At 42.9% G+C, this 13,059-nt stretch overlaps 1 protein-coding gene across 14 annotated transcripts in view; it reads right to left on the bottom strand.

Moving 5' to 3' along the window:
• Positions 1–13,059, bottom strand: part of Sk (small conductance calcium-activated potassium channel) — a 268,275-nt gene that overhangs the window by 111,429 nt on the left and 143,787 nt on the right. Inside the window, exons 1-2 of one of the 14 annotated variants that reach the window (XM_076434706.1) lie at positions 10,303–11,260; positions 934–1,747 (exon numbers count right to left, since the gene is read on the bottom strand). The exons of 6 other annotated variants lie outside the window; for them this stretch is intronic. The gene's annotated coding sequence lies outside the window, so the exon portion shown is untranslated. Of the gene's footprint in view, positions 1–933; positions 11,262–13,059 lie in introns of those variants that run through there. 7 more of the 14 variants (XM_076434709.1, XM_076434707.1, XM_076434711.1 and 4 more) reach the window with 7 other exon arrangements.

Below are 13,059 nucleotides of genomic sequence, written 5' to 3'. Positions count from 1 at the left end.
GCTTTCCCCTGGTTAGTTTCGCACACCCGCATTCCCGGCGATATAGCGGGCTGGTTTATATCTCGGACAAAGGAAACGCTTTTCTTCCCGCTCGCGAAACGAGTTTGTCACGCACGGTCCTGCGAATCCTCGATTTGGCACGGCGATTTTATCATGATTTTTAACATTGTCACGTTTCGCACACCATTTGCAGCCCACGGTTCTAGCATGTTTTCTCTTTTTCATTCTCATCCAGGGAATCGAGATTTAGAGATGGAAATGTCTCTATCATTTCGCAAGGCGTTTTAGAATAATATTTCGAATAAAAGCGTCACTACAAGGGGGAGATTGATAACAAACTTCTCTATTGATAAGGCAATTACCATTCGTTACCGTAACTAGAACGCCAGGAGCCGCACACTTAACGAAATTACATAGTAATAACGCAACTATTTATAGTACCTCGCTCAAAATGACTTCATTAACTACTTCCAATTGTTCTCGTCAGAAACCTGCTAGTCAAAGTGCCTCCTCATCCAAAGTTAATTGATGAACCCTTCAAATTATACTCATCGGAAATCTGGTATGTATTCAAAACGCCTCATCATCCTGTTATTCAGAGTATTAGACAGGCAAATAACCTGAACAATTACTGTGCAACAAAGGCGTTCGCTTTATCTAGCTCCAGCAACCCTTATCGTTGAAAATTAATTTATCAACCCGTCATAGGGTTCTTGTCATAAATCTGATATCTATTGAAAATCTGTTATATTAAATCCTCTATAGTCCGGAATATGACATAGCGTGAACGACTAGACTAAAAATATTCGCAGAATTCAGGTGTACCAAAAACTGATTGATCGACCCATGAAATAATTCCCCACCTTCCCAAGTGAAATACCCCATGAACGTCAGCCCGACGAGCTGATTCGCAGAGATTCCATGTGTACCAACCTTCTCAGTGACATTTACGCCTGTTCTGCTCCCTCCTCAAGTCAGATCCGCCGAGCCGGGGTTGTCGGTGGCACTGTTTCGCAACTCTGTTTGTTTATCGCCGGGATGCACTTCACTAAACGTACCGCGTTCCGTCAGCTGCATCGTGGCGCGTAATCGTTTCTCAGGGTTCACTGATTCACTCATGTTTAAGGGTGCGTTCTCACCGTTCATCGTTCGAACAAACGCGCGGGGTATCTGTATTAAGGTACTACACCGATTTTGCTGAACAACGCGCGAGACAGCAGCAGCAACAAGCAGCTGCAATTGCGATTTCTTCTTCTCGTTGCTCGCTCTCCGCGCTAATTGATAATTGCACGCCGATGCATCGGCGCGGATCGACGGGTCCACAGGTGGATTTCAATCCACCGGACAGGTGTTTTGTAACAGGTGTTAACGATCACGAGATCCGCGTAACTTCCGGCTGGACGGCACGATTCGATCTCGGCTCGTGCCGCGACCAACCCTCATCGCTGTTTTGGATTCTGCATCGCGATTCCTGCTGATCAGATGCACTTCCGCTCGATGATCCCCGGTGGATAGCACAGGTATCCAACGGTGGATAGAACACCGCTCGGTGATGTGCACTGTGCGATTACGCGATTATATACACCCCCTTGCGACCCGACCCCTTCGCCCCAGACAACGCGCGGGGCTCGTTAATGTTTCAAGATTCTATCGATTCGCGTCGCGACAAGAAGCGACCTTCGCGAATCCGCGAGCGGATCGACGGCTTTGCGAGATTGCGAACCTTGCCCAGGCCCCAACCCGGCCTCTGAAAGCGGGGGTGTTGTTGATACAGTGGCGGCTCGAGGGGAACGAGGTTCCTATTTTTATCGGGAATTTTTTGGCTGGAGTGCGAGGGTGGATTTTCATTGGAGACAGTGATCACGAGGTTTGTTTTACTTTCTGCAACATTTTATTCGATTTTAAGATAATCTGGTTTGTTTAAAGTTTGCGAATGATTTCTATTACGATGATTATTCTTCTATCACGACGATTTTTGTACATTGTATCTTATCTCGAACATTTTTTTAAGGTTTTAATCATTTCATGTCAGTCATTCAATAGTTTCTCCTGGAATGATTGAAAAAACGTATTTTAGCAATATCAAAAATGAAAAAAGAATCTTCAGCCTATTTTTTAGGAAAACATTCTTTTCTACGAATCCGATTGGAAACTAAATATTTTTATCGCGTGTATAGCATCAAGGGACACTACGTTTTCACCGCAAACAAATTGAATCAAGATGAAAATTGGCTTTTCTTTGTTTTGTCAATTTTTTTCTCTGAACCATTGCTGTGACAAGCTATGACTGTTAGATCAGTCAATTTAGACGATCTCGATGAGTTTATCAATAGATCGACAGGGACAATCAAATCTGAACGAGATTGTCAACGCGCTCCACGATTCACACAGACGTGTGATTTATGGCAGCGCATATCGTACGAGGAACGGATCCGAGAGAGGAGAATCTTTATCATAGTCAACCCCAATCATATTACTACACTTTCAGGACATACGTTTTGCGAATTTAAAGTTTTTGCGTATATTCCGCACGCAATTTTCATTGTATATTTCATAGTAAAATAAACTGGAGAATCTTTATTATTCGTGATACGTCGATGCGCGTCGCGCTGCCAACATTATTCAACGTCATAGAGCGATTGGAAAAGTGAAATTGTAAACACTGGTATCGGTGCTGGACTTAATTGATGTACGTAACAATTTAAGTTATGAATGGATAGTTAAAGATGAAATCCAAGAGTATTTTGTATATCTTCAGGAAGTTATAGCATGATGGAAATTACATTTTATTCTGTTTTTGTGCTATACTATTTTTATACTAATTTGATTGCAATAAAAGAGCATTGCAATAAACACTGGGAAATATTTATTTTAGATCGCAGTTTGATTGTACCATCCGAGAACCGTTCCAAAGTTATTTATGCCCAGAGCAGGATATAATAGGCCACGGTACTCAAACTGGCCGCAATTTCACTGCGTTTTACGGCGTATTCGTCCGTCGACGCACAATCCGTCGCGCTCGCTCGATGATAAATAAACGACTTCATCGGCGATAAGTAATACAGCGAATGTGAATGAATTTCCGTGAAAAATTAACCGTGGTCCGGTATCAAAAGAGCCGACACGAGAAAAATCGATCGACCCCGCGCGTCGATGCTTGTACCTGTCTATTCGCCAACATTCGGAAACAGTATTGAAAATAACAATGAAATCCGAGTTCGAACGAGCGCGCGGAATTTACCGGAAAGCAACTGGCGCTCTCGATTGTTCGCATTTCATCGAACGGCATGAAATTAATTTTCGGGAAAAAGAAGAAACGAATTTTCAATTTATATACACGATCGCCCAAAAATATTTGATCGCTTTGCCTTGGATTTCCGACCAGACGATTTGCAATAAAAACAGTGGATGCGGGAATGTATAATATTTAAAGAAGCTAATGAGTGAATGATGGGTGGAATTAGACTGTCGGGAGGGTTTCTCGTTCTTTCGACTGCTGGATAATATTTCACAGTGATGACGAAATCTCGACGACGAAGAATGGATGGCGAGGGGACGATCAATTTTTCGTTCGTCGCCGAAACGACGCCTGGTATTGGCGATGGCCGACGTGCCCGCAAAAAAGCGTCTTTTCTGAATTTTTGATTAGGAAGTTCAACGACGACAGTCATTTGCTAGTTTCGCCACAAGCTGAAGCTAAACATTTTTACTCAAAGCAGTTTGCATAAAGATTTCCAAGGTCCCCTCTTCGGAAACTGCTCCAAGTTACAACGTCCTGCGAGTAACCCAAATCCGAAAATTTCTCCGGCGAGTTCGGGCAATTAATCAATTCCAGCGTGGGATATAAATCTCGGTGGAATCAAGATTCCCGTAACTTCCGAGCGAATATTCCCGCAACAACGGAGATGGAGATTCGTCGGGCGCTTAAAAATTGATTTGATCGGACGGACAACATAGAAATCTTTACGACGGTGGCGCGAGTGTAACCCAAATTCAAAAATGTGTGTGCCGCGCGTTAAATGCGTTTTAGGGGAAACTATCGCGAGCAAACACCGTTAACTCAGCCCTTAAACGTAGATCGACGTCCCGACTGTTACACCGATCGTAGAAATTTTACTGCGAGCCGATGAATCAGTTCGCTTCCGATAACGCTCGTAAACTCGCCCGAGTTTTGGTCCCGATGCATTCGAACAGTTTCGCTTCCGGTGCATCGGATTTCGCGGTTACCTCCGAAAGAAAACAGTAACAACGACGCTATCGATCCTTCCCGGAACGAACCGTTCAAGAAGCTTTCAACCCTGAATAGACTCTCGGCAACATAACCATATTATAGTTTCTTTCTTTTCAAGTTCATCGACGGTATTTAGAGACGAGAACTTGCGCTGTTATGATAGAAAACTTTCTAACTGAAAGTTTCCCCGTGATTCAATTTCTATTTTCACTCATTACCAGAAGATTTAGCATTAAAGAACCGGAACATAAAGTTAATTGTGTTACTTTGAGTTCTACCAAAATTTTCATTGAGAATCTAAAGGTTCGAGTACGTTTGTAAAAAGAAAATTGTGCTTTTCACATCTCGATCCAGCTATTACGTTGCCCTAATTTCTGCAGCGAAGTAATAAGAAAGTATCGATACAGGAGAACAGCTATATCTCGTCTTCAGCATGCTGTCAAGAACCGATTCACAGGATTACGATCCGAATGGGCCAAGGAGGAAGATACCGACGGTATTTCCCAAGACACGACCACTCGTTTTTATTCCAAGGAAAGTTCTTGTCCCTCTTGGCTGAACTACTCTTCCGAGGAACCTCAAGAACCAATGTGTCGTGCCACTAGCTTTCCCGGTATTATTCTCAAATCGTATCGAAGTATCTCTGTCAGGTTGAGATCATTGCTTGGGGAGGCCCGTTTGTTATCGAGCCTTTAGAGGGATTCCTTGTCGGTGGAACTTTGATTCTAGAACCATCAATAATTTCCTGCTCGTTCCGACAACAACGGTAATTCCTCGCTAATTTATTTGTATGCTGTTCAGTCTTCCAATTGTGTTATAGTTTAGCTTGCAGTAGCACACATTTTTTTATTATTCACATTCACAGTAACTAGACAAAGTAGTTGTGTTATTTTTCTTAACAATATTCTTTCTATTATAGTAAGTACTAGTATTAATCCTTTCATTGAATAAGCATAGTCTTTATCTCAATCATTGCCGGAACTCGAGAAACAACTTCCAACAAAGTTGTGTAACAAAATTCTAAACAATCTCTCACAAACTTTGCTAACTTTGTCTTTTTTATTTCAATTATTGTCGGAATTCAATTCTAACGAAGTTGTAACATAATTCTAAACAAATTTGTAGGTAATATCGTCGTTAGTACTGCAACTGAATAACAAATAAGACATCATGCAACACAAGAGAAATGGCGGAACCTATAGAATTTTCCCAGAATTCAGGACTACGCCATCCAGCTTTTAATATTATACCAGTACTTTCCGCCTATAAATACTAGATACAGAGTGCGATCACGTTTCCTGGTTTACAGACGAGGCTCAAAGCCGGCTGGAAGTGTCTACCTTTAATATACCCCCGAAGCCAGGGCCGTATCTCTGCAATCTAGTTAAGTAATGAAAGAAAAACCGTTCCTCCTATCCTAATAGAAACACTGCGACTAATGGAGGATTAACGAGATCATGTTGGCTCTGTCTTGAGAAAACTAGGTCACCGATTAGAATACGTGCTTTTAAATTCGCGTGGACGATGTTAATCGGCGTTCCAAGTTCAGGGAACACTCACGAACGTCAGAGAACAATTTTTACTTATCAGATCGGGGAGGCTGATCGATGGAGATCCGTTAAAACAATCGATTATCGACGCTCGATGGACGTCATCAGTGCACTTGCACTTAATTAGAGAACTTGGACCTCTGATGCGATCTAAAGAAAACTCGAACTATTTCACTTCCTACTCTATTTTTATATTAAATTACCAACATTAACTGCATCAAGGTGGCGAGATCTGCTCTGACTTACGGTTCAATCGATTCGAGGCACTTTAACGGCAAGGATAAACGAAGTTTCTACCTTATTCTTGTAATACGGTAGAAATGCAGACTTGCGGAATAAATTTGCTGGTTTCGTAGCTGTTGCCAGGCGTAATTTATTAGTAAAATTCCAATGGCGATCACTGCGGATCGTTATGTAAAATAACATGCACCTGTTACAAGGGACTGAAGTCGCTTAGGAATTTCTACCTTTCTTCAACAGTTTTAGTGATAAATCAGTTAGGATAATAAATTGATGTAAGTTCGGAAATTGAGCCGGACAATAACGAATGACGCAACACGGGGATGACAGGCGCGTGCCCCTTATCTTCGCGGTCGTTTTAAAAATGGCGAAACAAATTGTCACGCGATCAGGTACACGGGGTGCTCGAATCGTTACCTGCGGCCGGTGGTTCATTAAAGTTAATGTATCCTCGATACATCGATATCTCGGCCGGCCGCACGAGAGAGGAAGTAGAGCCGACTACCCTCCCCTCCCCGCACCGTTACCAATCACAGTGAATTTTACTAAAATCATCGGATAAACATACGACGAAAATTCCTTCGAAGGCCGAGAGCACGGCTCGCCACACGGTTTACGTAACGAAACGACGCGACGCGTCTTAATTCCACGTGAATTACGATCCGACGCCTTTCTTTCGACCGACGGACCTAGATATTCGTTTGCCTGGACACGAAACGGGAAACTGTCCTTTGTTGCAGTCCGAACTCGTTCGACTTTCATAAATTTTAGCTGACTCTTCGCTGGAAACTAATATTAGAACTACCATGCGAGGCAGGATCGTGCATTTGTCATTTCTTCCTCGAAAATCTGGCTTCTGCTGCAATATATCCGACTCTGATCAATGCGATTTTATTTATTTTGGAAATTCGAGTAGGTGGGGGTGAATTATTTCGTAGTTTTTCCGAAAAATTGAGTTTAATAAGTTTGTTCTACTTTTCGTCGAAAATTGGCACTGAAATTATCAAGTCAGAACTATTCATTTCTCATTTCTTTATTAAAAAATTAGTCTTCATTCATATTCAAATTCATCTCAGTCAATTTAATCTGATTTTCTTCGTCATGGAACACTAACTACCTCGTGGTTATAAATGAGTAATTTCTTCATTTTTTTCTTATAGATTTCTTGGATCCACATGTTTGGAAACGGTTACACTCAATAATTGATTTACTCATATTGCATTTCGATAACGATTTTTAACATTGTTTTCGACGATACCGTGGTCAAATAGAGATGAAGTGTGAAGAGCTAGAAAAATGCAAGCAGCTTTAGTGAACCGTAAGAGTGCGATCCTATTACCCGGCAATGCTAGACCTCATTTTGCACAGGAAATGGCATGCTGAACTGTACGAGAAAATTGTTATTTCAAGTTTTTCATATAAAAGAATAAGACAGTCATTTTCACCGTAAAATAAAGCATTTCCAGCATTATTTACAATCAGGAAATATGACAAACAGCTGAATTTATGGAGAGACGAATCCCAAGCGGTATTTATTTGAACTGAAATTTGATCGAGGCTGAAACAGCAAACCGACGATAATTATAATCACGATCGTTCGGCAACGGATTGAGGGACAGTAAGATAAGGGACCAGCGTGGGAAATTTGAATAAAGAGCCTGCAACAATTCGAAATAGTGGAGAAATCGGATCCAGTGAGTATTTATCCAAATTTTCTATCGCATTTCTACTATTGAATCAGCAATTCGTTAAAAAACAAATGCTTGCAACAAAAATCATTTGTGACTTCTGTAAATAAACTTTATAACCAGATGCTCACTCGCGTTTATTAAATAACCACTTTACGCAGATAATTCAGACATAAACGAATTTTTTAGATTCGCGATCAAGTGCGCGACGCTCGTGATTATAGTGATTACAGCGTCGGCGGCTATTCATTTCGGCGGGAAACATAACTTTAATGAGACATTCTCGCGGGGTGTATAATTTTAATTACTGCAGAAATTACGCGAAACAATTATTTTCTCCATTGCCGTTCCGGGGCCGGGGTGATTAATTTAATCATATCATATTTCCGAAATAACAACGGCTGAACTCGAAATCCTCAGGAATTTAATCAACGCGCGCGTACGGCCTGGCCGCCGGGATAATCGTCTTGCCGGCTTCGCCGCAGGAGCAATTCTAACTGTTTAAGCGGGAACGTAGAAAGAACGACCGCCAATTATCGAATACTAATTGAATAAACGGCGTCTGGTCCCCGGGCATAGTCATTAATTAAAATTTCCCAGGAGGGTAGAGCGCCGGGAACGGCTGGATAAAAATTCAACGACACGTCCTCCGAGCCGCCATTCAACCGCGTGTCCTTGATTCGAATCTAATTAACGGAACCGACGACTTATTTACGAATTTCCTCGAACGGTCCTCTATCAATTATTCCCGGGGCAGAGAAGATCAAGGCTTCGATGGCCAGCGTCACGATTAAACATTCGCTCAGTTCGCGGTGTGTGTCGACACTTTCGGTGGATCCGAAACAGTCCGAATTCGTTCCCACGAATAATTGATCGAGCTCTGACCACCACTTTCTTCGACTGAACTTTTAATTGTCGCGCGGGACCGTTTATACTCGCCCGCGGGGACACCGCGAGCCTGAATTAATAAGCGGTTCAGGGTTTCACCGAGTCCCCGGCCATTTATCCCCCCGAAATCCACCGAAATCTCTGATAAATCCTCCCGTCATTGGGAAATTTTATAGTCGCATTTTTCCACGCGACTATCAGGACCTCGGAAATCATGCCTGTCTCTTTCAGCCAGTCCAAATTAAATATCTCCCATTTTTCTGTATTTGCCCAGCGACTGATTTTTCACCTCGAAACACGTGGGAAAACCTAGCTGGTGATAAATGCATTTTTGTCCATTTTTCATATTTAATGGTGAAATTTAACAACTTTGAATTCCTACACACATTCACGAGAATATAATAAAATTTTAATTCTTTTTAATTCTAAACTGGACAGTTTTTTAATTCTGAACACTCGCAAGAGCATAATACCGTACAAATTTTGAGAGGTGGTGCAAAATTAATGAAACTAGAGTTGTGAGATTTATGATATGGTAAATGCTTACTAAAATTCTCACTTTTATAGGCAAATTCAACGCACGAACGTAATGTCTGTTACCTTCCAGTAGAGTATTCGAAAATAGTATTAAAGTATACTGCATTTTATACTTTATCGACGTTTACAGATTTTCAGTACCTATAAATGCATAAGCATCTGCAATCTGGTGATTATTACACTTTTAAGGATGTTGCATCTCGCCGAGGCCAATAAAATTTCATGTTCTGCCCCATGTTCGTGTTCCGCTCTGGCGAAATAATTACGTTTTCTATTGAAATGTTCTAACTCTATTTTAAAAAAACAATTTTATTTGACAAAATCGTTCAGAATACCCTTTGCACAATTTTCCACTTCCGAGTGTTCAGTTGCTGACCAGTCTATTCAACAATTCTTTGACGAACTGAATTATTCAAAAATTTTGTTTACTCTCTCAACAACAATGGTAAAACGGATAGACGAGTGGGAAGTTGACCTTTTCAATAAAAACCGAAAATATGTTCCGACGTTTCCATTTGCTGTAGTTAAACTAAAATTCTATCGACTCCACCACCACCGCAAAATTCCCAAATGCCAAAATGCAAATGCTGCACGTTTCCCCATGTTGCACGTGAAAAACCCGATGTTTACGGAGGTCGCCTGGAAGAAGTGCGACACCCAGGAAGGGCGCACGGCTTCTTTCCCTCAAGATCCAACCCTGACTCACCCGTCCTCATCATATCGCACCCCTAATCTTCCCTCGTACAGTATCTACGACGCGATCACGATGTCGAGATGGCCGACAGAACGAAACGATCACCGTTACGTAGCACTTCAAATTCACCGGGTGGTTCTCCGATACTTTTCTCGGGCGACGAGAACGATCCCGCGGAGACTATGAGATGAGATAAGATCACCAATCCCCGGCAGTATTCCGGATTTCGCGTGACATCGCAAACTCCGTGCAGAAGCATCTGTCCGTCGAATTAGCACGCGCCTGGGAACCGATGATCCGTTTGATCATCAATCAACATCGGAGACCTTCGCGACACGACCACCGAAGCACTATACATGTGTATGTGTGTGTAATTCGATCACTGTCCCCATGGGAAGGTACAAGGACACACGAAGGGAGCAAACTTTCCCTCGAACCGCCACTCTCTGGCAACCAGCATGATTGGACTTTTACCGAAGGCGGACGATCTTAATTTCCGATGATCTCTATTCGCGATCGTTCTACCTCGCGCGCGAAGGCAGTGGTTGATACGGTGCTCCCTCGCTGCCAGTTTGTCAGAGGACTTTGTAGACCTTTCAGACCTCAAGTAAACCAGTAGAGTCCCGGTAGCAATCGCAGCATGGGCTCCGGTGTGCGGTGGAGCTCTTCATCCGTGGGTTTTGTCACAGGTCCGCGGTCACAAGTTCACTGGCAACGGTAGTCGACGGTAGTCACGGGGCCACCGGCAGCGGCTTTGACCGCGCATCTTCGCTCGGCGATCGCGACACACGTGATAGAGAACCAGGGAGGAATAGAACACAGAGCGTGAAGACGTAACACGACGAACACGACGATGAGAAAGAAGACACACCGCGTCGAACCCCTATGGAAAACAATCGTAGAACCGAGACGATGTACGGCAGCGAGATGGAGAGACAGAGAGAGATAGACAGACCCGTACGCGATCGAGATGATCCCGAACGAAAACAAAGAGACGGGACACAACAGGGGAGAACTGAAAGAGAGGCTCTGTGGATCAGGACGCAAAAAGGAGGCTCAGACGACTGGCCAGTATCCGAGCAACCGACAGGGTGAGGCTGTGATGGTCCGTCTCGCGACTCGACTGTTGCTGGATGGAGATGATGACGAGAGAGAGGGACAGAGAGAGAGAGAGAGAGAGATATTGAGAGCGAGTGTGAGAGTGAGACAGAGAAAGATGATACGCTGCTGGCTATGATAGCGAGGAGGGGTGCTAGGGGTGGGGGCAGGGAGGGAGAGAGAGAATGAGCGAGGCGAGGCGAGGCGAGCGAGAGAAGCGTCGGTGGTGAGCGTCCGCCCGCTGTGACGCTCCCGACAGGACTGCGTCGGTCCCCATTTAGTCCTCCCACCCCTCCTACGACCCTCTCTCACCACCGCCGAACGAACCAGCCACCCTCGCGCACACCCCCCTCCCCAATAGATGACTCGCCCCTGCCTCCTCCTCCTCCTCCTTCTTCTCCCGCCCCTTCCTCTTCAGCTACCCCTCTTTGTGTTCCTGCCCTCTGTACACCGCACGCACACGCTACCAACCCCTTTCAACCCCCGACAGGCACAGTCTCTTTCTCGCGCCGCTTGTGTTTCCACGCTTCCCCACGACCGTACTCCGCCACCCCCTATCCACTCTTCTCCCGGTTTCTACAGGTTCCTGGTTCTCGGTGCACTGTATACTTATTGCCAAAATGATTGGGCACGCGTGGACCGAATTAGGCAAGATTCAGTTGCTGCTTCTTTGACAATTGGACACTTTGACTATCAACTGCAGCGAATCAGAGTAATATTCGGACATATTATTAAAATTAAAGCGTCAATCAAGTGTTTTCGCAGAAGAATGTAAAAAACTCGAAGGGTAGTAAACCCTTAGGCTCTACTAACATTTGCTATATCATTACTAGACAGCGGATTTTATGCATTTATGACAAAAATGAGTACATGTAATTTCAAACATGATAAAAATATTTCTATATCATTTTCAACCTATTGAACATATTAGCTGAGAAAATAAATTTCTGTGTCACTCCGGTTTGTTGTAATTCAGGTAAAAAAATGTTATTTTGCATAAAGATCCGCTGTCTAATCATTACTCAAAATATTTTTTACATGATTAAATTTTTTTATATGGAATGGAAATATTCTAGGTAAGAAAAAAATGTCTAGTTTTATTGTTAAAACAGTTCCAAGTTCAATGGGTTAATCGATTTGTGAATTAGGCATGACAAAAAATGAATTTATTGTATTGTTGCTTCAGTGTATAAATATGTCAATCGATCTTTCTTGCTGGGAGTGTACGTCGGTCTCTACGCCCAGCCCCTGAGCCAGAGAGTGATTCCTACCCCCACTTCCCTAGGGTTGCCCGTCTCCTTGCCAGAGCGGCGTGCCCGCGTGTAAACACATCTGCGTGCCGGCTAATTTTGGTTATCGCTCTAAGTGGCCGGTGAAAGCTCGAATACCACCAGTCTAATGGGCTAATAAACGCCTCGACTGTTTCTTTCATGCTCCCACGGTTTCTTCGCGTGATATATGGCGTGGTTGTGCCGTGATGTGAAGGGTCTATGGTATGCATGGTGGAGCAGTTGCCGGAGTCGTGATTGAAGAGACCTGAATGAAGTAGTAAGTCAATAATTGCGACAGTAATAAGTAAACTGCGGATTTTATGCATTTATCACAAAAATGAAGAGGTGTTATCTCAAACAGTGAAGACATTAGAAGAATTTGAAAATACTATTCTATTATTTTCGACCTATTACATATATTAAGGAAGAAAATAATTCGCTCCAGTTTGTCGCAATTGAAGTAGAATATTTTTATTCTGTATAAAGATCCGCATTCTAGTAATAAATAGTAATAGCAAGTGAAGTATCTCTATAAGAATCAGAAGAATTTAAAAATACCATTAGATTATTTTCGACCTATTAAATATATTCAGGAAGAAATTAAATTTCCATTTCGCTCCAGTTTGTCGCAGTTGAAGTAGAATATTTTTATTCTGCATAAAGATCCGCAGAGTCTAGTAATAAGTAGTGATGGCAAGTGAAGAACATATCAAAGGAATGAGTTTCTTGTACTAAAATTCGCAAAGTTATACCGCTGTGTCAAATAATCGAATTTTCCACGGGTAGAATTTCCGACAGTATGCACAGTCGAATGGAATTCTCGATATCCATCGGCATCATAAATATGAAATTAAATCTCATC

Source organism: Lasioglossum baleicum, chromosome 12, assembly GCF_051020765.1.
Source record: "Lasioglossum baleicum chromosome 12, iyLasBale1, whole genome shotgun sequence".
Lineage (NCBI taxonomy): Eukaryota > Metazoa > Arthropoda > Insecta > Hymenoptera > Halictidae > Lasioglossum > Lasioglossum baleicum.
Note: the sequence above shows the minus strand (reverse complement) of the source record. Positions and strands in the feature narration are given on the sequence as shown.